This window comes from Lineus longissimus, chromosome 18 (genome assembly GCF_910592395.1).
Source record: "Lineus longissimus chromosome 18, tnLinLong1.2, whole genome shotgun sequence".
Taxonomy (NCBI): Eukaryota; Metazoa; Nemertea; class Pilidiophora; order Heteronemertea; family Lineidae; genus Lineus; species Lineus longissimus.
Genome location: NC_088325.1, coordinates 3,281,222 through 3,308,326, shown reverse-complemented (window position 1 = coordinate 3,308,326; position 27,105 = coordinate 3,281,222). Strand labels below are relative to the sequence as shown.

Sequence of the window (27,105 nt, the reverse complement as noted above, 5' to 3'; positions counted from 1 at the left end):
TGATTATAGAGAGGTTTCGCTATCCCGTTCCGGGAACCAACTTATTCATCGAGAATGATTCTCGCTCTCTTACCCGTTATCAAAAATATTGGATTGTTTCACAGTTTTTATGTTTCGATCACCCTGTTTAGTAGCGTCTGTGACGTACTAAAATCTACAGAATGGCTAAAAATTCGGTTTTCGCCGTTGACAAACCTTCAGTCTACATTTTTTCCACCGAGTTCGATTTACGCTGGTTAAACTGTCAAGATAGCAGATCACACCAGATATCGGTCTCTTATTGGTTCCGATAATCTCCTCGACCTGCTGGCTCGCGGGTTTTCTGGCTAAAGACCAATCACTCGACCTCGGAAATCCTACTCGAGTGGCTTTACTAATTTCTGTGCATGGCCAGTAGACCTTTCGACGCGTTTTGCTAACCAATTGGCGTAAACCGTTTGGCGTATTTTATTGTCTCCTTGCTCTGTCCTTTACCCATATCTTTAATAGTTCGTACGGGTAATAATAGAACGCTATTAGGTAGCATTACTATTCTGCGTTCTTTACCATATTTACTTTGTTTCTGCGGTATCACAATATGCCAATTTCTGACCGAAACAATGGTCATCTTATTAAACTTTGTTGCATAATTCAAAGGAGCCAGAGGATAGCATATGCCTCTGATAAATATTACTCTGGAAAACACGTTTTTGTTTACATGCAAAAATGCCAATAAAAGCGTTGATTCCTTTCGATAGTTGATGTTATACGCATGAAATGAGTAAAATGATAACGAAAACCATTCCAACTCTATTTTAGGTTTAGGGAAGGCACGATATAGGTAAAGGAAACCTCTACCTTCACTTCTTAAGCATAATAAATGACCTTGTCGATTGCCAAAAAGAATTAGGGCATTGCCAGGACTTGTGAGCCAACTATCATATTTTAAGAGCGTCGCTTGATCGCATATCCACGTAACGTTAAACACGGTGATCAACTGACTAGAAGCACCCTTAACACGACATCCTAATCCCATGATGTTTTTCAAGAGAAGCGGCTGGGAAAACGCGGATCTGGATGCTGAGCATTGGTGATGACGAGGTAGGATCATTGTGTCATAGCGACCAGTTAATATCTCCACCAGCTTAAATACAACCTTTTCACGTCCACTTCTCCGGCGCACGAAGTCAAGCAGTCATAATTTCCCGTTGTGAATATCATTGAACATTATAACGAAACGAGAGGAAACAGACACATTATGAACCAGTGCGTAAACATTCTTTTGTTTAGGTTGGTAGACAAGTATATTTCTTAAAACAGGAACATGTCCTCTGTCCTCTTGATAAATAAATAGTATCGAATTAGAATTGTCATCCGGCATGCACAGCCTGGCTTCATATTTGCTCGAAATGGCCGATACGGGAGGTTTGAAAACGACTGGTTCAGTAACTCTGTACGCTTCAGTGCTTTTCTCCTGAAATATGATTTGTTAAAGAAGAAGTAGATTAGAGCTGCACTACTTTTCATTCATGTTACCACAGTACAAGAAAGACTTTGTTTTTCGAGGTTATGTTTTAGACAAAGACTTAAATACGTGTGGCTCCCTTTTCTGAAGTTTTGAATTTAGGGGTATTTTATTTCACAGACCTCAAAAATATACTTGTTCTTTTTCATGTGTTTATACGGAAAATTATTACACGGCTGGATTGCACGCTTTACCACGCGTAGAAACGTCCGATTAAAGTTGTTTGTGAATGCTGTGTCTTAAATTGGTGCTAATCGACGCTAATCTAACCTCTAGTTGATACATAAGCCATCCCGTAGTAATCGTTACATCCTCCCTCTCCAAACATGTTCCCTTCTCACTGTACAGTCGGCAAACATGGCCGCCAGTATGCTCTCGAGTGTTAATAGTTTTGCAACCTAGCATCAAAAAGCAAACAAATGCGCAATGACACCTCGATCGCATGTTTTTATCAGCAAAACTTGGCTGAATTATTTCTCGATCATGTGTAATCTTCTTGTAAAACCTGCTTTGGGTTGGGACCATTGTCAGTTATTGCCGAAAATGTACGAGACCACTATATCAAACACAAGGCATGATCATGACCACTGGGCAGTATTAATAAACGTTGCATTAATTCATCCAACATCTTGACCTAATTTAATCAAAGATCTGATTGGCTCTTTCAAACAACAACATTTCAACATGAGAGAGCAGCAGAACTATTTCTGTGGACCTGAAATAGTGCCGATATTTTACAAAAAATACATTCTTATAACAAGCATTATTGATATTACTTGCACTAGAATTAAAATAAAACAACGTGGTAACATCTTGGATACTTTTATTAGAATTAGTTAATTTGGGCTTTCAGTGAAGCGGGAAACAATCAGCGGAAAAATTACATCAAGTGGTCCGTTTCAGCCAATCGACTGCTCTGGCAAATACCCATCTCCAAGCAACATATTGGCGATGATCGTTCATCCGCCGAAAAATTGACCAAAGTTTTTTTCCGAGCATAGATTAGGACAAGCGACCAATGCCGAACTGTAGAGGACTAAACTGAATGGGAGACTGCCATACGAACGCACACGCTGAATCCAAACATGCTCGCTGCAGAAACGGCAAACTCTCCAAAAATTGAACCTCTGCACGAGATGCCAGACTTCTTCGCTTTCTACTTTGCTTTTGCCATCTATATTCGATTTTTCCACCCCTTGAATTATCCTGAAAATGCGTGGTATATTCAAATTACTATACCGATTACAGGCTACCTGAAATTGACAATTAGTTATGTTGTCGAGGAAACCATAAAGTATTACAACTCTCGAAACACTCCTGTATCTTGTGTAATGTTAGATGACTCTAAGGCGTTCGATAGGGTACATAATGTAAAGCTCGTCAGGCTTCTCCTAAAGAAGGGACTATGTCCCCTCGTCGCTCGTTTCCTTGCAAACTTATACATGTATACGTGTCAGCGAGTCAGAGTCAGCTGGGATGAAAATCTAACAAATTCGTTCCGCGTTTGAAATGGTCTAAAGCAAGGAGGGGTCTTGTCACCCATACTTTTAAATCTATACCCGGATGCATTACTTGTGGAACTGAAGAACAATGGAGTAGGATGTCATATTGGTCATATCTTTGTCGGCGCATTTGCTTATGCGGATGATTTGATATTGTTGGCTCCATTGATAATCTCTTTAAAAAGCATGTTAAGGGTATCAAACAAAAATTCTTTGAGGTATATGATAACTTGAATGCCATAAAAAGTAAGTTTCTTGTCTTTGGACGAGGTGTTGACAGAAACGTCGATTTAACGTTTGACGGTGTGGTTCTTCAAGCTAGTAGATGCTAAAAGCATCATTCTAGGAATCCCATTGGGATCGGATGCAGATGTAGCCAGGGTTGAAAGCCGTATCAATATATTGTATAGGGGGACAAATAGCCGTTTAGCTCAGTTTGGTCATGCGAACACGTATGTAAGATATTTGCTGATTAAGCGCTACTGCTTGCCACTCTACGGTTCTGTCATGTGAAACCTGTCTGGGACATTCATGGCTAGATTCTATGCAGCCTGGAGAAAATGTGTTTGTAGAATCCTAAATATTCCTGCTAGAACTCAAGACATAATAGTTTGATAAGCCACATTACTGGAGAATGTGATATAGAAACCGAAATTGAGGGCAGAATTCTAAACTTCTAAACTTCTAAACTTTCGAAATTCCGTAAGCCACACTGAAAATACGTATGTAAGACTTTGTATTAGAAGGACCTTAAATGGCGGGATGTCCTCTTTGGCGTCAAGTTTACGCCACATCCAGAATAGACAAAGAGCTAAACCTGCTGACCGTGTTGTGATGCAGAGGGGGCAGTTTATCGCCGATCTTATCAAATCAAGAGATGAATTACAATATGAGAGAAGGAATTTGAACGAAATTATCGAATATCTTTGTACGGTTTGAGATGATTGTGTACATCTGTTTGTATGAAATATACATATACAGTAAGTTCGAATTTTATCGGTCTTTTCGCAAGTTAGGCCAAACCTTATTAAAGTATGCGTAATGGGTACAAGAGGGGTGTTCCGCAAGGAAAATTATGACACGATCAGGACTGATTGTCCTGTCATAGGATAATGTTTAATTCATGTCATTTGAAAATGACATGAGTAAGCCAGAGTTTGAAGGAAGCATTGATGCATTCTGATTTGAATGATCACTTAACTTTGAATGGGCCTAGATCAGTAGATGACTGACCAAAACTAAGGCTGACCTGTCCGAAATTACACTTTATTTCCAATCATGAAAAATTCAGTACATTCAGTTTTGAAAATGTCCTTTTCTAAATCAATTCTCATTACTTTTAAGTTACATTCAGATTTCTGACCATAGGAACAGTGGAATTACAAGGCATCACCTGGATCATCATTCTCAAGGTCATCAAAATCAATCTCATTGTCCTCAGCATCTTCATCTTCAAGAAGGCCATTAGCAATATTTCTGTACTCCCCGTTTTCATTCGGGACGAGTCCAGCTACCTGAAAGGCACGTGCTGTAGATTGAGGAGGGACGTCATCCCAAGCTCGGCTATGTAGAACAGATGCAAGGGGTATTCTGGGACAGGTGCCATCGGCTGCAGTATTTGCATGCTTCCAGTCTTTCCAGCGGCGCCTAACGTGAGCTTTAAATGCCCGGATAATGGTCAAGTCCAAAGGTTGACTCATAGATGTGCACCGCACGGGAATGTTATCAAGGAGCACACCAGCTTCTACAATAGGGGCACAGAATCCATCAGCCAAGTGGAATTTTCAGGAATGTTTTCAAGTCCACGAATTTCTCGAATGAAGCCTGGTTCTCTGAACACAACATGGGCTGGCATTTTTCCCCATTAGATCCAATTGTCAACCCAACGGTGCATCCTAATTTAGAATTGCCCCTTGAAGTTTTAACGTCTACATCCCTCTGTCCCGGAGTAGCTGCCGTATACATGGGCAGAAAGTCCAAGTGACAAAAGTTTTTATTCATATTGTAAATTGCATGTATGACATGTTGCCTCACTGTGTTTCTGACGTTTCCTTGAAATCGGCGGACACGCTCATTAGCATCAGCTGGAATCGAAGTCGTGTTTCTTGTCTTGCGACGAAATACAATACGTTTCCGTTTCATGAAATCGCTGATCCATCCTGGAGAGCACTGAAAGAGGGATCGTTCCGGTCTGTTCAAAAGGTAGTTGTCTCTTTCATCACCTGGAAGTTCATCCCACCAGCGGTGGAATTCCAGCTCGACAGCATGGATCAGATTACCTCTGGAGACGGGGAGGGCAAGAAGACGTGGTTCGAGCAATCGGTTGTGAACCTGCTCCTCCACTTGCCGCCACCATCCATCGTGGTCGCTTCTGACCCTCCTTCTTTGAGCATTGTTCTCGGTCTGCTCCATTAACGTTTACCGATTTGCTATCCATCTTCGCAATGACGTAACTGCCAACCTGAAGCGTCTGGCATACTCTGCCACATTAAGCAGCCAACCATGTTCAATCGCATGTTCGCAATCGAGGACGTGGCGCAACCTTGCAGTTACACTATAGCTGTTGTGACGTCTTGATAGTCTAGGATTATCAACTTCATCATCCTTATCATCAGGGTCCATACCAATGGCAGTCGAGAGTATGAACACAAGATACAACATATTTTTTTGGCATTTTCGCATCGGGCATTATCTCCAGCTGGAAAATGTCTGTCCTGAACCTCATAGGCCTGCATTTACCATAGGCCTACCTGTAACTATTACAGGTAGGCCTATGTGTGGCCTATATGTGGCGTCGTGGTAACCGCAAGTGCTCACATACCGAGCCCGATGGCCCAGTGGCCGAGTCATCCGCCCCATAAATGGAAGGTCGAGCAGTCGCTGGAGTCGAAGGTACACCCTGCTTCATGAAATGTGTTACTATACTTCCTCAGGTGTCAGTTATGTAGCATCACCGCCAGTACTCACATACCGATCCTGATGGCCCAGTGGCCCAGGCATCCGCCCCATTGATGGGAAGGTCGAGCAGTCGTGGAAGTCGAAGATACACCGTGCTTTATGAAATTTGGTACTCTACTTCCGTAGGTGTCAGTTATGAGGCTTCACCGCAAGTGCTCACATACCGATCTCGATGGCCCAGTGGCCTAGGTTTCCGCCTCACATAAATGAGGTCGAGCAGTCGCTGGAGTCGAAGGTACACCGTGCTTTATGAAATTTGGTACTGTACTTCTTGAGGAGTCACCTATGTGCCGTCGACGTTACCGCAGGTGTTCACATACCGATCCCGATGGCCCAGTGGCCGAGGCATCCGCCTCATAAATTGAAGGTCGAGCAGTCGTGGAAGTTGATGGCTTTATGAAATGCGACACTGTACTACCAAAGCCTTCTCCCTGGTTCAGACAATGAGGCTACGCATCGCTTTATTGATCAACAGAAACATAATGTGTTCTTTTACGATGCTGTACCCGATATCAAACTGGCATCGATCGGATTGAAACTAAATGCAGCAATTGCAATTGAAATAAGATAAATACCTGTTATGGGCAGAGACATGTATTCATCCACAACCGGAAGTGTGGCAGTCACATAGAGCTTATTAAAATGTCAAGTTGTGGTGAATACATGGCTAGGATGGACCAAAGTGGAATTAATTCTCAATCTGTGGTTGATTCTTTTAAGAATCCTTTAAGAATCAACCACAGATTGAGAATTAATTCCACTTTAGATTAAAATCTACAGAGTCAGGCCATCACAGAAATATGCTTTTTGATAATATATTTAAGAAAATGTGGTCTCACTGGTCAGTTTAGAACTTGTACAGAATTTTGTACAGATTGATTGGTCAAAGGTGTACTTTTTTACCAAAACTTATGAACAACAGTGTACACTTAATGTACACAGTGTTTATTAGAGGGCTGTGCCTTATGAATCCCCTCCCCCTGAATAAAACCGTATTGAACGTTGGGGACCGAAATGTCATGAAATATGTAATCGAGTATGTAATGTTGCACTCACTTAGTTATTGCTATCATCTGCTGGTGAAAGTAGTTTCAAAGCTCTGGTATTCCATTTCTCCTGCAGTGAAAAAACCCCACCACCAGTTGTAAAATCCATGTACAGACGTTCAAACAGGCTTTTTTAAATCAGGAGATGATGTAGCATGCCAAGTGCTCATACACGAAACAAGAATAGGAAAGGTGAAGACTGAGTGAGCTGGGAATATATTGTCAATTTGAAAAATCTTTGAAATTGACCAACCATGATTTTGAGTGTGACACACTGGAGCACCCACGACCTTTCTCTTAATCCAAGATTTAGATTTAGATAGGCCGTGGATCAAATTCAAAAAAGAACACAACCTTTCGGGGGAAATAATGTGAAATGCTATTATCATGATGAATAAGGTGATACTTATAACTTTATCACCAAATTAGTTGCACGTTAACCCAATGTCAAGTGCAGTAATTTTAGTTCATCGTTTTAGCTCGTTCTTTTTTGGTGGTTCGATTGCGAACCACCATCTGTGCTTGGTAATTCGTTTTTACTCCTCTATAGTCCCATGTATGCATCTGCGTGAACAAATTAGTTCTCATGTTTGTAACGTCCAAAAACACAATGCTATTTTGCCTAGATCCCTTAGATTAATCTCAGCTTGATTCGCCCACTTGAATTTACTAATAGCCGCTATAACCTGTTGAATAAATGATTTGTTTAATACCCATTTTGTTCCATACATCGCCATGTATAGCGCAGTAATCTTATATTGAGTCGGTTGTCTGCTTGTGGAGGTCAAGCTGTCAATACGCGATGTGAATGTACACATGTTAGCTTGCTGGCGCCATCAAATGCTACACTTTTTCACAGCAGCAGTGATATTCGCCTTGCAGCCTGATTTGGTGGATTAGCAACTTGATTTTTGCAGATATTCAACATTTCGTCGCCAAAAAATCCGCGCCGTCTAAATTGTTGGTGCTGCCGCCTATCGATAGCCAGTTGAGTTCGCGAGTAAGCGTGGCAGGAATTTCGAATCACCTGATTTGGTGCGCCACACAGTTGAATTACGGTAAATACAGTACTGTATGCATTCAGCTGGGCACCACCAAGAGATCAAAATAGGGCTATATTTATCAATATACATGTTCTAGCAATAAGCCATCATAGATCAATTCGCAGTTGTATTCTTAAGCTTCATAGGCCTACTGAATGCGGACAAATTCCTATGGGACTGATCATACGTCTATATCCCCAGTCATCCTAGAACATGTATAATGATGAATATAAGCCTATTTTGATCTCCTGGCGGTGGCCAGCTAATTCAATGCATACAGTATGTGTGTTGGTAATTTCTCCTGAACGCTGCAACCTTTCTAGATTTACAATGAAAACATATATGACAGGTTCCTCTGATGATACCACATCACATTTCAACAACTCCTGCCAAGATTGCCCCATCATATGCGCAAAAACCTCAGTCCCTGCCCTGCCCACAATTCGAACCACCCCTTCAGTCTTTTTTAAAGACTGCTTGTGTATTCCTTGCTCGCAAAATAATTCGATACGAACACAAGGCAACACTTTAGTACGTATTCGGCCATGTTGCTCCCACTTAGGTATGAATTGCTATCATCTGTTGGCCAGGGTAAGTGTTTTATAACGAAGCGTAAACGTTGACAGTGTGTAACGTATAGTCTGTCTCGAAAATTGGGCGCGGAGAATTTGATAAACGCTCACCCACCTTGGTAGGACTGCCAAGATAGCAGATCACACATTTAAGTCATTGGTATTTGATTGGCCTCGAAATCCTCTCGACCTGCGGCCTCACAGGTTTCCTGACCAAAGACCAATCACTCGACGTGTGATCTGCAGACTCGAATTCACTAATTTCTGTGATGGCCAATTCACCCTTCGAAGCGTTTTTAACCAACTGGCGTAAACCGTTTGGCGTACTTTATTGTCTCCTTACTCTGTCCTTCACCCATATCTTTAATAGTCCGTACGGGTGATAATAGAACGCTGTTAGGTAGCATTACTATTTTGCGTTCATCTCGATATTTAATAATTTGTTTCCTCGGGTTCACAATATGTCAACTACTGACCGATACAGTAGTCATCTTATTAAACTTTGTTACAGTGTTCAAAGGAGCCAGAGGAGAGCATATGCCTCTGATAAATATTACACTGGAAAACACGTTTTTGTTTATAACTGCCAATAAAACCGTTGATTCCTTTAGATAGTTGAAGCTGTCTTGAAATGAGGAAAATGATAGCGAAAACAATTCCAACAGTGAATCAGGTTCAGGGAAGGCACGCCATAGTTCAATGGGACCTATTCTTCCAGTTTTAAGGCGAAGGCTTAAGATATGACCTTGTCGACTGCCTAAGTATCCTTTGCTGAAGATTGCCACAGTTTTCCAACTATCTAATTTTAAGAGCGTCCCCAGCCCGCCTCTCCACGTAACGTTAAACACGGTGATCAAATGATGCGGGGAGCAAACAAGACGACATTCTACTGCCATGATGTTTTTCAAGAGTAACGGCTGAGAAAATATGGATTTCAAAGCTGAGCATGGGTGATGACGAGGTAGGCTTATTGTGCCAGAGCGACCAGTTGATATCTCAAACAACTTAAAGATAACCGTTTGACGTCCATCACCCTGTCGCACGAAGTAAAGCAACCATAATTTCCCGTCGTAAATATCTCTGAACATTTTATCGAAAAAAGAAGATACAGACACATTATGAACGAGTGCGTAAACATTCCTTTGGTGAGGTTGGTAGACAAGTATATTTCTTAAAACACGAACATGTCCTCTGGTCTCTTGATAAACAAATAGTATCGAATTAGAATTGTCATCCGGCATACACCGCCTGGCTTCATATTTGCTAAAAATGGCTGATACGGGAGGTTTGAAAACGACTGGTTCAGAAACTCTGTACGCCTGGGTGCTTTTTTCCTGAAAGGGCATTTGTTAAAGAGTAAGTAGATTAGAGCTGCAATGCTTTTTATTACATTGAGCCTTTGAACAGAACCATATACTTCTGGACGGATATCTGATCGTATGAGGCTACTGTGTGCCAATTTTTATTCGGCGGGATATTTAAATCTTTTATCTCTGCCAGTATTGGCGTCCATTGCACGTGTATTGCATTTATGAATGACACGAATGTCAGCAGCAAGAATATGCTCGTCTAACAAAATGCCACAAATGTCACGATTTCCTAAACATTTTCTATACTGCTCTGAAGTAAACCTGTTTGATATCACTAAGGTGAATATTAACTCCTGTTTTGAGACCATCAAAAAATTTCAATGGCAAAAGCCACCTCGCATCATATTATGATATGCACGAATGAACCGAATCATACACCCATTTCCACTCGATCCAAAAATAGCGCTTATAAAAACACAATAAAGACTTCGTTTTTCGAGGAAATGTTTCTTACAAACACTTGATGTGATTACCTTTTTGAATATTTTAAGAGAAGAAAATCTAGTAGTTTCGAGGATGAGCGATTTCCGCAGATTCAGAATAAATGGTGGCCAATTCAAGCACGGACCGCTCCATCAAACTACTCCCACTGCGCTCGAGTGCCAACACATTGAGCGAGGTGGGTGGGACTCGCTAACTAGCCCGACCCCACAGGTAGCAACATTTAGTATTATGGTCGATTTGAGATGATTGAAATACACCAAACATCTCCAAACCATTTGAACAATTGATTATGCCCTTCTTCATCACAGCAGGGTCGTGTTGGGTTCATCTAGCTAGTCCCATTTTAGTGGTATTTTATTTCACATACCTCAAAAATATACTTTTCTTTTAAATGTGATACATAACCGTGTTATACGGAAAATTATTACACGGCTGAATTGCACGCTCCACCACGCGTAGAAACGTTCGTTTAAATATGTTTTGCCGCGTCTGAAATCGGTAGTAATCGTATTCAGCCGACAGATTATGAAATAATACAGGGTTTGGTATGATCTTCTGCCGTCATATTAGACTTTTGCTAAACCACGATGGAGTCTTGGCATGTGATAAAACCTTACCTCCAGCTGATACATAAGCCATCCTCTAGTAATCGTTACATCCTCCCTCTCCAAGCATGTTGCCTTCTCACTATGCAGTCGGCAAACATGGCCGCCATCATGCCCTCGAGTATTAATAGTTTTGCAACTTAGCATCAAAAAGCAAACTAATACGCAATGACACTTCGATCGCATGTTTTTATCAGCAAAACTTGGCTGAATTATTTCTCGATCATGTGTAACCTTCTTGTAAATCCTGCTGTGGGTTGGGACCATTGTCAGTTATTGCCGAAAATGTACAAGACCACTATTTCAAACACAAGGCATGATCATGACCACTGGGCGCAATAATAATAAAAGTTGCATTAATTCATCCAAAATCTTGACCTAATTCAATGGAAGGTGAACATTTGAACATGTGAGAGCAGCAGAACTATTTCTGTGGACGTGAAATAGTGCCGATATTTTACAAAAAAATACTTTCTTATTACAAGCATTATTGCTATTACATGCACTAGAATTGTTAAATAACACACTGAGGCAACATAATTTCATTAGAATTAGTTAATTTGCGTTTTCAGTGAAGCAGGAAACAAAGAGCGAGAAACCGCTTTACATCAAGTGGTCCGTTTCAGCCAATCGACTGCTCTGGCAAATACCCATCTGCAAGCAACATGTTGGCGACGATCGTTCGGCCGGACAATTGATCTGGGTATCTGCGTCGAGCATAGATTAGGACAAGCGACCAATGCCGAACTGTAGAGGACTAAACTGAATGGGAGACTGCCGTACGAACGCACACGATGAATCGAACATTCTCGCTGCAGTGACGGCAAACCTCACAAGTTGAACCTCTGGACGAGATGTCGGACTTAAACGTTATATTTCATCGCTTTCTACTTTGCTTTTGCCGTAAATATTTGATCCTGCCACCAATGAATTATCCTGAAAATGAGTGGTAATCCAAATTACTACACCGGTTACAGGCTACCTGATAATATTATTGACAATTGACTCGACGAAATCCTTTGTTGGCGGATGGTTTAAAAGGCGCTGCTGCCTAGTTTATTTGAAAATATTGAAATCTACGGCATGTGATAAAACGGCTATAACGCTTTTGAATAATAAGACTCCCCGCTTCAATATAGCATGTAAAGAAAATCAATATGCAGAAATATTGAGATTTCTGATACCAACATTTTGTTTCCTTTTTTTTGCACACCCGGTGTCATGACGAACATGTTGTAGTATTTCTCAAAACTCATTAGAGCCAGGAAGACGGTCGGAATCGAATTCTCCATTCGAAGGTCAGTGAGAAAAAGTACTATTATGATACTGTGAGCCTTCATGCCGTCGGCATAACCGCAAGTGCTCACATACCGATCCCGATGACCCAGTAGCCCAGGGACAGCCTCATATTAAAATGGTAGGACGAGCACTGAGTCACCGGAGTCGAAGGTACACCGTGCTTAATGAAATTTGGCACAGAACTTATTGAGGAGTCACCTATGTGCCGTTGACGTAGCCGTAAGTGCTCACATACCGATCCCGATGGCCCAGTGGCCAAGGCGTCTGCCTCAGAAATGAGATTGTCGAAAGTACATCATGCTTTTTGAAATGAGGTCCTGTACTTCCTGTACTTCCTGACCTATGTGGCGTCAACGCTGCCGCAATTGCTCACATACCCGAGATACCCGATGGCCAAGTGGCTCAGGCGTCCGACTCATCAATGGAAGGTCGAGCCGTCATGGAAGTGGAAGGCACTTCGTGTTTAATAAAATGTGACACTGTACAACCAAAGCACTCTCCCTGGTCCAGGCAACGAGGCTACGCATCGCTTTATTGATCGACAGAAATATGATACTTTTTCCGACGTTTTACCCGATATTTTTTTCTTGCATCGATCGAGTGCGGATTGAGACTGAATGCGGTATTTTTGAGAGACAATGCCCTTCCGAAAATTCAATATTAACGTGAAATTGAAAAAGATAAATACCTGTTTTGAGCGCCCTCCCCCCTGAATAAAACCTTGCCAAACGTTAAGGACCGAAATGTCATGCAATATGTAATCAATTAAATGTTGCACACACTTAGGTATTGATATCATCTGTTGGCGCAAGTAGTTTTAAAGGTCTAGATTTCCATTTATCCTGTAGTGAAAAAACCCATCACCAGTTGGAAAATGCATCTACAAACTTTCAACGAAAGGCTTTATTTTAGAGATAAGATTTTTTAAGAATCTTTTACCAGATGATATCAAACCGTCATAAACCGCCGAAAATGCATCGAACTGCGTTACCACGACAATAAACGTTTCCATAGAAACCGAGTCACTTTATCTTTTTGACCAGTTAAGATTCGCAAAGACTGCAACAATTTTGTTTGTGTATCTTGAACTATTCATTATTCATTCCATGTTATTCATGCCCGCTAAAAAAGGTGCAAAATTCTGCTATGATGCTCTTGAGAACTAAAACATACATAAAATACAGTTAGAAAAATAACGGATGCACGACACAGCCCATCTGCAAATAGTTATCTTTGCTTCTTATACAGCGGAATATGTTCCACTCCTTGGCCCTAAACACCACGGTGGGTTAAGGTATCAGTTTGCCTAAGACAAATACGTGCTATGACGACACAAAAGAAACAGACAAAAGATTACATGTAGTTCATTTTGAGGGGCGTAAGGCCCGCATTTATGTTTTTATCCGAGTGTACTACTCCAACGCCTTGTTTCGATTGTGTTACAAAGTTAAACCAATACTTTTACCCACCGTGAACACCAAAACAAAAATTCAACTAAAGCTACAAGCAGCCGTTCAGCTATAAGTCCCTAACCTATACTATGATATTCAACCTCACAAACCATGCCCTCTCATGAGGAATACAACATTTCAAGAAATTTTGAGTTAATCTTGGTAAAAGCTTCGATAAAACTCAACAACAAGAGTAGTAAGGCCAAGAGAATTAGATTTAAAGGTTAACATGTTTCTCATCGGCACCCACATGTGAGATTTGCATCAAGAACACATTAGGTGAAAATGTCAATTCTATCTAATGCATAAGGACTTTTAATTTTTGTCATCAGTTCAACACGATCTGTTCAGCTACTAGTTTGCCTAAAAAATATACGTGTTTACTTGAAATGACGATATAAACGAAACAGACAAACGACTGTTTATTTTAAATTTGAGGGTAGTATTGTTATTCGCAGTCTGCGGACGAGGTCTTTTGTCGAGGTTGGCTGGTCGATTGAATAACTACTTTATTTCGCATGTGTAATTTATACTAATTAGCTCACTCAATTAGGTCACCTCATTAACCCCATTCCACATAGGCCTTTATGTTTAATGCCCTATTGGAAGCCCTGGTATTTTTCACAGGTTTTCTAGAAATCCGACCATTCAGGGAAAAATTGGACAATGTCGGAATTGTCAGATAAATCAGAAAAAAGTCAGAGAAAACGTTAATAATTCTGAAAAAGGCTCCTACTAGAGATGTAAATAAACGCATCGTTACATTTTCTACCTTGTATTTTAAGACATGGAATTCGATGAACTTACGAAAAGGTAAACATTTTTAAAAACCCGCGCCAAATTTAAACATTCAGAGGAGAAACAATTAATTTAAGTGCTCTGACCTTAGTAAATATGACTTCACAGCCAAGCAGAATAAAAACATTTTCCCGTTTTTGAACAAGACTATCAAAAAGTATATTTTAATTTGAATATGCACATGCCATAGTGGCATATTCGCCAGGGATATGATCTGCTTTCATTTTTAAACAAACCTCAACGAAATCAAATGAAATGAACTCCGAGCTTAAAGGGTATTTCGCCCGACCAACGTTTCGGCGGACGTTTTACATTTTCACGGTCGGTGAAAATGAACTTGCTCATTTCCTGTGTAAAGGTCCGGGGCAGATTAGCAAGTTAGATTCGGTCTGATTAACACGTGGATAATAGGGACTGCGATAGGGTTCCATACACGTGAATGTCTTGATGATGCATCAATTCCTTTGATACCGACTACGGCACGGGAAGCGCATTGTATTGCTCGTACGAAGTTCGCTTTAAGCCAGGCTCTTTTTCCTTGCACTCACCGCGGCGTTTTCTGGTACAATTGGCCACGATAAAAAACATTGCCTTGTTATTGTGGAATATCAAAATGTCATACTTCAATATTCAATGCAATTTCCTTATAGTTTTTAAATATTGTGACGTAGCGAAAGATTTTACGTTGTTGTTGAGGAAGTGATTTTTAAACGTTTTATTCAAAGCGGAGAAGCATTCGTGTAAACACTATACACTGTAGAACCTCTCTATCAAGGACACCCTCGGGACTGACAAGTGTTTTCCTTAATAGAGAGGTGTCCTGATTAGAGAGGTACAATTGAATGAAAACTACCAATTTGAGACCAAAATCAGTGTCCTTAAAAAAGATATTGTCGCCATATTAGAGAGGTGTCTCCTAACACATCCTAAGGGTGGTTGGCAAAATGGACGTGGCAGAGGCAACATACATTTAAGCTATGGTGTCGTTCTGGTCAAGGTAGTTGTTTAACTTGAGTCTTTGAAATAAAATGTATTTGAAAGACTCCGGTTAAACTCTTGAATGTAGCCAGATCACATTTACGAAGAGATAGTGGTCTTGCGCGATACTAGATTATCTTCAGGGTAGCCCCTACCAGTGCTATTTTGCGGTGTCAACTAAAGCTAGGTCAACCGCGACACCGGCTGCACAGCGCTTTGTAACATTACTATTTGTAACCACACTCCATCTGAGTTTTGGTGACCAGAGGTCAGCCAACAACCTTTGGCCAGATCTATCTGAAACACACAATAGTGCAGGCTTCGACCGAATGTTGCGGCACTGCACCCCAACAGTGCAAAAATGCATACGTTACGAAAGCCACCCGAAATCGCGCCAACTCAGTGTCAGTATGAACCTTCCACTTTTTACCATTTCATTTCATAACGTTTCGCTTCATTCCGTGGTTTATAATTAGCCTCGTAATGAAGCACCCTGATAAGTTTAACGACGACGGTTGCGAGGTGAATTTGAATGCAAATGCAAGAAAATAATAGTAGGATCAAAATATGAAATAAACAGGCCAACCCCAAAAAAATTGCAAGAAAACGTTTTATGGTGTTATTCTGTAGATATTAGTCCAGAGAACAACATATCAAAAGTTGGCAGAAATTAAGCCTCCGCAAAGGGTCTAAATATGACGTCAAAAAAAGATGGCTGCCATCGCTAAAAAGTCCCATAAATCTTGCTCATATCCTATTAATATTGCTATTTTAACCAGTTAATGTGTGAAACATTACTCTTATAACCATTATCTTAGTCAATTCATTATTCTGTAATGTTCCATATAGCGCAATGACGTCATAACATGACGTCCTGACGTCACCAATGACGTCATGTTGGAAACTCATATTTATCATTTTATCATGTTTTTGTGGCAGTTCAAGATATGTACTATACTAGAATTCAATTTTGTAGACAACCCCAGTCAAACCCCCAGTAAAACAGAGGGTACTTGAAAAACTGATTGCCCTTGGTGCGACAGCCCATAGTGCTGCCATTTACAACAAACATTCTCTTCTCCAGATTAGACAGAATAAGACAACAGCTTTCAATGTGATTCAGAGTTTTCAAAATTTTACCTAATCACAGTGTGTCATTGTGATTCAGAAAAGAACAAAATGTTTATAGACTAAGATACACCTTACAGGTAAGATAAAACAATTTTTGGTTACTGGGAAGGCGGTACAGCGCACACTCCGTGGACATCTGCTTGTTGACCAGTGTCTAACAAACCAGATCATCTCGAAGATCATCGAACGTGAACAACGATTTGAAGGCATCATAGAGGAACTTGAGCAGTTGTACTGTCAAGCAGAGAGAGGAGTTATAGATGTCGCCAGAGTGATTGCATCTGATGGCATGGATGAGTTTGTTAGTTCAATGACATCAATAAAAGCTGAATTGTCGGACAATTCCAAAACGAGCAAACTTTGGTTGAGCTATATGCAAATGTTGGGAATTGCGCGGGAGCTGATTGAGGCTGATCGCACAGGATCACCTTCATGCCGTATCAGATTGTCTGCCAATATTTGCTGCCGCGAGTCATCCAAATTACCTGAAGTCTGCCTATATGTATCTCCAAAAGATGACAGCTTTAGAGGTCGAAAACCCTGAAGTGTTTCAGAAATTCATGCGTGGATACAATGTCATCCGGCGAAGCAACAACTTCTGGGCTGGACTTGGATGTGACTTAGTCATTGAACAAACTCTTATGAGATCACTCAAAAGTACAGGGGGTTTAACAAGAGGTAGTGGAATGTCAGAACACCAAAGGGCTATCTGGACAATGTCTTCTCCCGTATCATCTACCTATAACTACGCCATGCAAGAATTTTGTGAAATGCGATATACAACTAGCGAACAGCACAGAGAAGCCACTGCCGCATGAATAGTCCGGGATAAAGAGGATCTGACCAAGCTTCACCCAATGCTTGGCCTCTATACTCCGTTCTCAGGTGAAACGACATTGCGCAACATTGTTACAGGGGTAAATGCCGATGATGACGTGAATGTAGACGACAGTTTCACTGTTGGCAGGGACACGGTTACCAAAATGGAAAGTCAGTTGATTTTTTCTTATTCCCACAAACGCAACACTAAGGTGAAGACCATGGCGTCAGCAAGGGCTGTCAAAGTTGCTGAAGACAGAACAATGATCCTGCTATGTTATTTCAGAGGTTCCTGGTAGTGTCGCAATCTGGAGGACTTAGCTTAGATGAAGTGATGAAGCACGAACTTTCCCCATATCCACCCTCTTTGTTTGAAGGCAAACATCGACTACGAAAGCCGGACAAACCTGCCCTTCTTGAGGCTATACGGAACCATGCTACTTCTGTTGATGATGTTGTCGTTCAGCCTATTCCCAAGACTGAGTACTACGTGTTGGACGGAGGTTCTCTCTTACATCGGCTGAAATGGACTGAAGGGAACACCTACAGCTCAATTGCTGCTAATTATGCATCTTTTACGACAGATCTGTATGGAAAAGCGACCGTAGATGGATATGGAGGACCCAGCACAACACCCACCAGCGACGGAAGACCACAAATGTGAAAAATACAGTCAATATCACGGAGACCACTAAGTTTGTGGGGAAGAAAGACGATTTCCTTTCAAATGAAAAAAATAAGAAGTCACTAATTGACATGGTCACGGTGCGCTTGAGGCAAAAGGACTGTCACGTGGTGCAGGCAGAGGGGGATGCAGATTTGGAAATAGTGAAAGCAGCTATCACTATGTCGACCACAACATCAACCACCCTGATCGGAGAAGACACATATCTTCTCATATTACTTCTGTATCATGGTAGAATGGACAGTAAGGAACTCTACTTTCGTTCAGACAAAGGGAAGCCCAATGTATACAATATCAAAGTTTTGAAGAAGCTACTCGGGGATGATGTTTGTACTGATTTGTTGTTTGCCCATGCATTCACCGGATGTGATACTACCTCTAGAATCGTTGGTGTTGGCAAGAAATCAGTGTTTCAAAAGGTCGTCAAGGGCGATTCTGTCTTGTGCATCGTTCAAGGTTTTTTTGTGCTCACAACTCAGATAAGGTTGCTGTGGCAAGTGCTGGGTGTAAAGCAATGGTGGCTCTGTTTAACGGAACAAGTGAATCGTTGGCATCATTGCGGTACAGCTATCTTTGCAAAAAAGTGGCGACCGCAAAGACATTCGTAACACCTTAGCGATTGCCCCCTACAACCTCGGCGACAAAGTACCACGCACGACGGAGCTACCTTCAAGTCATGCAATGGATGGGTCATAATGACAACATGGACCTTGCAAATTGGGGTTGGAATGTTGAAGGAGACAAAGTCACACCATAATGATGGACAATAACCCAGCTCCTGACATTCTGCTAAAAATGATTCACTGTAACTGTTCGGCTGGATGCAACACACTTAGATGTAGCTGCAAGAAGTATGGACTTGACTGCACAGGGGCTTGTGGGCCTTGTCAGGATGGGAACTGTGAAAATATGAACCATGCACCATTTTTAGATGAAAATGAGGACTGATTATTGACTGTTTCATGCGAATTGAAGTTTAACAAATTTGAATTTACCATCAGATTGCAAATTTCCAATCATGACGTCATTGATGACGTCGTGACGTCATCACATAACTCCAGGATCCACATATCAATTTCATGACTTCTAAGACAATATTTTCTACGGTATGTTGCACGTTTGAAGTGGTTCACTACTGTTTATGTCAAACGATATATGAAATATAGGGAATTTTGGTCAAATGGCGGCCATTTTGTTTGACGTCATATTTAGACCCTTTGCGGAGGCCCAATTGCTGCCAACTTTTGATATGTTGTTCTCTGGACCAATATCTAGAGAATAACACCATAAAACGTTTTCTTGCAATTTTTTTGGGGTTATTCTGTGATATGATCCTACTATAACGTTAATTCGTTCCGATTTGAACACACTCATTAACATGATTAAGTCTGACATCGAAACAAATTTGACGCTCAACAATAGCTGCAGGTTAATTGAGAGTCAGCTTAACGACCGCAGCGGTAGTACAGCCATGACAGCTATTCTTGTTATAATGAACCGCAGTTTACAGTGTAAATACACTATGCGCCTACGGTGCTTCATTTTGAATTCAGCGGATATGGTTGCACCATAACCGCTTGAATTGGTGCAAAATATGGAAGCAGTCAAAAGGGATTTAAAACCACATTAGTCGTTATCTAATTTGAGATGCTTTAGAATAAAATTGATACCTCGCTGTTGGTATTGATTGTCTCACCAAAACCGCTCGGGTGGAACTAAAATGTAGCCAACGACTCGGTTTTTGTCTACATTTTAGCTCCACCCTCGCGGTATTGATGAATTGATACCGAACTGGAGGGGTTGGTTGTCTCACCAAAACTGCGAGGGTGGAGCTAAAATGTTGACCAAAACCGAGGCAGAGCCAAGGTTTTGGCCAACAATTCAGCTCCACAATTCAGCATTGTATATAGAATTATATACAATGTACAACTTTTAGGCCCTTCAGTCACCCGAATGTAAGTGACATAGTTAATATGATACATCAGTTGGCACAGTTTTATTCCAAACGACATACCCTTCATATAATTTTATGCCGAAAGTGAGCACGGATTTGTACGTCTGACTACACTACGGAACCTCAATGTGTGATGTGCAGTGACCTCAAACTAAACAACAGCAAATGCATACTGCTGATACCGTCAGATCCGCCCCTGGGCAAAAATTACTTCAATCTAAAATTTAATAACCTGGAAATTAACAGATTGGTGCAGTAATTAAGACTTACAGTGAAAAAAACCCCACAAGGTAGTGTTACTCGAGTTGAAAACGCCCAGCGACGATTATGAAGTCTCAATTTACGTAAGCAGTTTCACTCATAGCAGGAAAGTGTGGATAAAAATCAGCCCCGACTCGGAAAACGAGAACAAAGTGATCGAGGTCGATTTTAGCGCGATGTCATCAGTTTCAGTGTGGTTTCCCATTCCATGTCGTTATAAAACGGGCGGAAAACGACTTGCGGCATCATCAAGGCGTAATTGCTTTCCGGCTACGAACACTTTTTTAACTGATAATGCGCGGCTTGACTTCCAAGACCGATTCTGCGTTAACATCGTTTTCGTTCTCTGGAGTCGGTACCGCTCTTAAATGCGATTTCGCACGACTAGCGGTTAAGCCTACTTTTTATATTTTCACCCCCCCCCGCCGAGAAAATGCACTTTCTCAATTCCTGTTAATAAGTCCGGTGGGGATCAGTAAGCTAGTCTCGGCCTGATGAGCACGTGGAAAGTAGGGCCCGCTGCACAGTTCCATTTATACAGTCGTATGACTGATGATGCATCAGTTGTTTTGATACCGACTGAAGTTAGGGGTAATATCGGCGGTTATTACCGCAAATAAAGACAAACCAAAGCAAAGACACTTGTGTAGCATATCAAGGACACGTAGATTGATACTCCTATGTGTGCCACATCAAAGACATCTGGAATGCATGTTTAGTTTTTGTTTGATACAGCATAGATAAAACTAGACCGCAACCTCTCTGGGATGGGCAGTTGTTTTCATGAGCCATACACAGCACAGATAAGACATGAAGGCAATACCTCTCTGGACCATACACCACGTCAAAGATAACGATGCGAAGTCAACAGACGGCGCCACCGTCTTGGGAAAAGTAAAAAGTTGAAGGAGGTTGACACAGTTTCCTAACTTATCTCTATCCATGGTTATGATATACTAGTATGATTGATGATGTTGAAAAGAAAGGGGATCTCAAAATACGACAGTCTACTAGGAATAGATGCAATAGTGACATAACAACACATGTGCATTTTCCCGCTAGTCGCTTATATCAACAAAAACCTGAAGTTGTCGATGTCGTTTTTACTTTTCCCAAGACGGTAGCGCCGTCTGTTGACTTCGCATCGTTAGATGTCTTTGATGTGGCACACATAGGAGTATCAATATACGTGTCCTTGATATGCAACACAAGTGTCTTTGCTTTGGTTTGTCTTTATTTGCGGTAATAACCGCCCATAGGGTAAGACCATTGTACTGCTCGTGCGAAATTCGCTTTTACCTAGCCCGTCGAAATAAGCTCGGTGTGCTACGCTACGCTCCGCTGTACATCGAGCTTAGGTGCGCCTTTGGGAAAGGCCAGGAATTCTAGCCATACGCTGTTTAGCCAATTTGCACATAGCTCCAAAGCAGACGGAGGGCCCGGCTCTGTAATGTATTTGCTATGTAACGCCCGTGCGTGGAGCTGTTTCCAGAATAGGCCGGGCTATCCCTGTGCTATTTTTTAGGAATAAATCCCATATATATTTTTGAGTCGACCAATCAGTGCGCGTATGGCGATTTTAGATGTAAGGCGTCAAGTGGAAATTGATCAAGTTCTTTCTTCAATTGATCAAGTACTTTCGGCCTGGCGAATGAAACGGCACCATGCGAGGGAAATTCCCATTTTTCTCTGGTTGATGGATGAGGTTGTCGGCTTACCCTTTAAAAACCTTGCTATTCAAATAACATTAACCGCTGTCGGAGCAACATTAGAAAAGAGATCACAACTCATTAAACAGAACTAAAAATTCTTAATCTGGGATTGTTCGAAGGCCTCAAGGGCATTTTGTGAGGAACGACGACAGCGAAACAACGCCGAAGGCTACGTTCTGCATCTTAAATCGGCACTCTCGAGCTATGAATGGTGAATTTGCAATTTGCCTCGAAAAAAAACCGAAGATGACATATCAAATAAAGAAATCAATTCAAAATAAGCTGGTTACACTATTATTACAATATTACATTATGGTTCATGGACAACGCCGCAAAACAGCTAAAGGCATTTGCTTGTTTTCCGGTGAATCGGGTGGGCCAAAAACACCGAATTCAATGTGGTTTGTACATGTGACTTGGCACGATGCATGAAATTGTCATATTTTCTGCACGCACGCGTATGCAAGAGCATCCACGACTTGGTATAGTACTGCACTATTTCTGCCTTATTCACAAGTATGATGTGGAATTTAAAAAAAACTGTGCAGGTACACGTTGTTAATCAGTGAAAACGTTGTTCAGTTATCAGTTGAACGGAAGTTTACTTAAAGTTGAATTGTCTCCATAAAAGACTCCACTGCCAGGTTTAAAAAGCACAGCGGGCAGCCGCCATATCTTAAACGACCATGTTTTAAACACCAGTTCAGCTTCAAGACTTCTGTAATTCTCTCTCAAAGTTGAAGGTGTAGTGGTAGTCGCAAATGAAGCGCAAACTCTCCAATGCAGCCTGATAACACGCAGCGGAAAAAAGTGCGAAACTATCCCGTTGTCTCGTAGAAAAAATAAGTCGATTACATATACGACGCCGTGCAGAGTCCAATAATGGTATTACCAGCAAATATTGCTTCCAAACTAGCATTATAGTATTACATCGCTGTTGGCATGTTTTAAGGGGATAATCTTCATATATTAACCATCATGACTATGATACATTTAAGAGATTGCCAAGTTATACGCGATTGCCTGTGAGCAGATAGAGACTTAAGGCAAGACGAAACACAAGATTTGTAAAATACAAACATTCTATACATGTAGTTTTCAAAGTTAAAGGTAAAGTAACCTCAGAGGTTTCTAGTCATGCCGATATCATCTACACTCGACTACAAGTGGAGGTTATTATCAGACTAAAACATTTAAAAGGAGTTCGCCGTTCGTAATTACAGATGGTCCAGAAAAATAGAAATGCAATTTCATACAAGGCCGTTGTGCAGTTATTATGCATTCAAATTTGCTGAAACCTGGCAATTATAGGACTTGCACTGTCTTCACAATGGCAATGCTATTTAGTATGTATAGACGCAATTGGGAAGTTTCAAATTGAAATTTCAAATTTCAAATTTTAACGAACGGCGTAGGCCTTTACCGTAGGTTTACTGTAAACCGCCATTTTTTTCGCAGGCGTTTTATTTTTGCTGATTTCCCGCGAATAATTTCAACTCGCGAGAATAAAAGACGTAATACAAAATAGATGGCTTGCGAAAATAAATATCAGCCATTTTCACAGCCAACTGGAGTTTACCATGACATGAGCTCACTTATTCAAGCAATTTACTTGACGTTGTCCACACCGACCATGTCTTTTAATGTTCATGATATTTTGAATGATTTCGGTATTTATTTGATTTAAAAATTGATTTTTATGTCATGCTAAACTCGAGTTGCCTGTGAAAAGGGCATTTTCAAAATGACCTAAAAGTATTTTGCGCAATCTGGTTATAGATTCAGCGCAAATTAACACACCAACAGCGATCCGATATCGTCAATTGGTAAGAAAACTTTAATCTGGCGACAGTTGAATCAATTTTGAATGAAGATCAGATGTCTGGAGATATCGAATTCAAATGACGTTGAAAAGTTAATCCGTTTTTAACGAGAAAGGAAAGTCCTACGAGTTTTTGAAATCGTACCAATAGATTGAAGGATTATTTTCGAGTGTGCTATGATGCCCATGACCATCATATTCATATTCAAAAATACGATATATAAGAGTACATGTACAACGGCGAGAGAGGGATTCAATTGGCCTTATTTTTCTTTGTTTATTGTACGTCTGGTTTTTATTTTTAGTTGGAAAGACTGCTCTTTTGTGTCTTGTTCGTTGAGACAAAATGGCTTGCCACAGTAACTCAAGAAACCATAACCCAATAGTCTACGGCACCACAAGACGATTCACCTTTCAAAAATGAAAATTGAGTTTACAAAATTGGCTTCATTTAGGCCATCTTTGTATACGTATACATGTATATATTTATTTATTAAAGTGTCACCATTACGTACAATAATGCCAGCCTATGAAGGCTTACGAGACACTATAACATCATTAAACTCTTTTAAATCATGGCTGCTGCCTCTTCATTGACAACCATCCCGGCCCCACCGACTTATTCCCAACTTGACTCTCCCAAGCCCAAACACCGCTGACCCGCCCAATTCAAGAACCGACCCCGAGCCCCCAGCTCAGAATCGGCCCGCCTTTAGGAATCCTAGTGTGTTTGCCTTTATATGCTGGCAAGATCACGGCCTGCAGTGGCATCGTGAAGCATCTTGAGGTGCCGTTGACTTTCATATTTGTGCTGGCCGAAAATCAATTAAAGCGTTTTCAAGAGATGAAAAACCTTTATTTCTTGAGTGTAGGACCACTAATTTGACGGCTCAGTCATGTCAGCTCGTGCCAGTAGTACATCACACATTGTCCAAGACTAGTCAAAATGATAAAAATCGCATGTTGTCCACATATAATTAGAAGACATGGCTATCGTTGGTTACAACTAAGCTCGTGCCTGCAGTGCACGTGTAACGTATACAAGCCCAGCCAAAACGACAAAGAGTGGGGTTTTCCACATATTTGCGGTTAAATGGGTCACTAGAACACGTGGCAATCATTGCTAGCAATTTAAAATGACCTACCATCACCCTGGTCGCGATGTAACGTACCTATAAGTAGAAAGAAAAACACGATTAGTAATACAGCATGCAAAATACATAATATCGAAGTCTGCGGCCAAGGTATATTGTCGAGGTTAGTTCTTCTACGTAGGGCTTCGATATTTTGCTCAATTAACTGCTCTCAACCTGTGGGTACCGCTGCACCTGATCACAATCGCGTAGCTAGATATCATACACTAGTAGATACTTCAAAATATATATCAAGGAGATCATTCGTAAACAAATGGCTATTTTGGTAGAAATTATGAAATCACGACCACGATATTCATGAAAACAACTCATTTGTGGGGTTTTATGCAACGATGTGTGCTTAAGATGGCCGTAGAGTAGCACTTTTGCGACAAATACGATTGGTCCCAATGAAAAGACTTCCTTCCATTTGCTTCCCGGAAGTGACCAACCGGAAAAGGCCAAACGTACGCTAGTAAACAGTGCTAGTATCACGAAACAACCGGTACCAATGGCAAGGCTAGGTGATTTGACAAATACCGCGGACACTCTGCTTCGTCACCAGGCAAAAAAATCACTTCTAAATACCCGAATGATACCATAATAAGTGACGTTTCGATTAACAAGTGCATGCATACTGTTAGATATGATGCTGTACGATTGCAACGACTTCTTCGCATGCGGTAAGTCTGAGGATGATAGTACTCAGGAACATTATCAACGGCATACGAAGCATTTAGGCTCGTAGTACAACAACGTCGTCACAAGAGTACGACACTAAACAAGAAATTATCTGTTGTCATAGGAAACTGATGCGCAATGCCTTGATCATTGCGCTTTTTTACCCCAACCTCACAGTTGAAGAATTGAGGCCAAGACCAACGCACGGTCTATTGTTTTTAAAAAAAGCCCGCTTGCCTTTCGGCCTAACTTCCCATTGTTCCGCAGACTAATCAAAGGCAAATCTTGATAACACCACCTCCACGATATGACTCTCACGATGGTTTATTCCAAAACCGGCACTGGTACAAAAAACGTAATGATATTTCCTTATTTTTGTTGCAACTCTTGTTCATAAAAATGGAACGACCCACTTGGAAGAGTTTTGGCTAACTGTAAGAAAGACTTGTGAAACCCTACCTTGTAATTACGAGACGGTACCATGTAAAACGTACAGTTGGCCATAATTTTATCAGATGAATTAGTGTTAGACAATGTCAAATCCTCGTTGGGTTTTCGTGTTTCTCTTCTCAAAATACCACACAGAGCAATCCTGGCGGGATTTCCGTCAAAACGATGCCTTACGTATCTCACTTTGCAAATATTTTCGTCTTCTTCAGCGTTCGGAATTTTTGAGATGCCCGCTAGACAGTCAGTCCGTTTTCAGTGACATAGTCGGCTGTCCTAGAAACATTCAACACAGAGCTCCAGAACTCAGATAGATCTGAATACATTGGTGCGTATATCAATTTTTCGAATTGCTGCATGTTGCAAAGTAATTTAGGGCGTGAGTCCACTGGGTTTTGCATATGTGGTTTATTGTTTCCATCATCGCAAACTTGTCAAAAACGGCAAGTTTTTGATTTGCTGCAGAAAACGACCTATGAAGGAAACAAATGGGTAATCCTTTAATGCACGTCGTGAATAAACTTTAGTCAGCTGTAGTGACTAATATCAGCTTTCAGACAAGCTCTGCCCTTTGATAACGGATTATTCATGGGCGACATCGGAATTGACAAAATGAACGGAATACACGGAATGTGATGGAACGTAGTCATATCATGCTTCAACACAAAATTTTCACATTTTAGGGAACAGTATCTTAGGGCGAGATGATTCCGGATCTAGACCAATGACATTATATTGTAAAGCTAGAAGGCAGTCCTGGCATGCATTTATCATTTAAACAAGAAAGGTATATACCGACACTTTGTGACAACTTAAATACGGTTGTATGTATCTGTTGGGCACTCTTCACAAGAACCATGTTGGTATCTTCCGCTAGTCCTTCAACAGGA

The 27,105-nt window shown here is 41.0% G+C and overlaps 1 protein-coding gene across 5 annotated transcripts in view; it reads right to left on the bottom strand.

The window, feature by feature from the left end:
• The window catches only part of LOC135502008 (uncharacterized), a 188,193-nt gene that overhangs the window by 123,439 nt on the left and 37,649 nt on the right, over positions 1-27,105 (bottom strand). Inside the window, exon 2 of one of the 5 annotated variants that reach the window (XM_064794439.1) lies at positions 25,100-25,126. The exons of the other annotated variants lie outside the window; for them this stretch is intronic. The gene's annotated coding sequence lies outside the window, so the exon portion shown is untranslated. The remainder of the gene's footprint in view (positions 1-25,099; positions 25,127-27,105) is intronic. 5 annotated transcript variants of the gene reach the window in all.